The sequence below is a fragment of the Calidris pugnax genome, unplaced genomic scaffold, assembly GCF_001431845.1.
Source record: "Calidris pugnax isolate Ruff unplaced genomic scaffold, ASM143184v1 scaffold50, whole genome shotgun sequence".
NCBI lineage: Eukaryota > Metazoa > Chordata > Aves > Charadriiformes > Scolopacidae > Calidris > Calidris pugnax.
In genome coordinates this window covers 435,439-435,822 of record NW_015090780.1, presented here as the reverse complement: position 1 = coordinate 435,822, position 384 = coordinate 435,439, and the positions used below count along the sequence as shown (strand labels likewise).

Here is a 384-nt window from a genome sequence, read left to right as displayed (position 1 = left end):
CCAGCCTGAGCCCCACCCTGCACACAGAGCAGTCCCCTAATCCCCTGTCCTGCTGCCCCTAATCCTCCTGCCCCAGCCCCTCTGTGTCCCCACTGTCCCCCAGCCCACTGGGGCTCCCCATCCCATCCTCCCCCATCACTCTGCATCCCTCCCAGCTGGTGTGATGGGGCAGCCAGGGCCAGGCAGGGTGGGCAGTGTAGCCCCCTGCCCTGCTACCCCTAATTCCCCTGCCTCCTGCCCCTAATCCCCCAGCCCCTCTGCATCCCCACTGTCCCCCAGACCACTGGGGCTCCCCATCCCATCCCATCCCATCCCATCCCATCCCATCCCATCCTCCCCCATCCCTCTGCATTCCCCCCAGCTGGTGGGGCAGGGCAGCCCGGG

The 384-nt window shown here is 68.0% G+C and overlaps 1 protein-coding gene across 1 annotated transcript in view; it reads left to right on the top strand.

Annotated features, from left to right (window-relative positions):
* Positions 1–384, top strand: part of CCM2L (cerebral cavernous malformation 2-like) — a 24,398-nt gene that overhangs the window by 21,523 nt on the left and 2,491 nt on the right. The gene's annotated exons all lie outside the window — the stretch shown is intronic.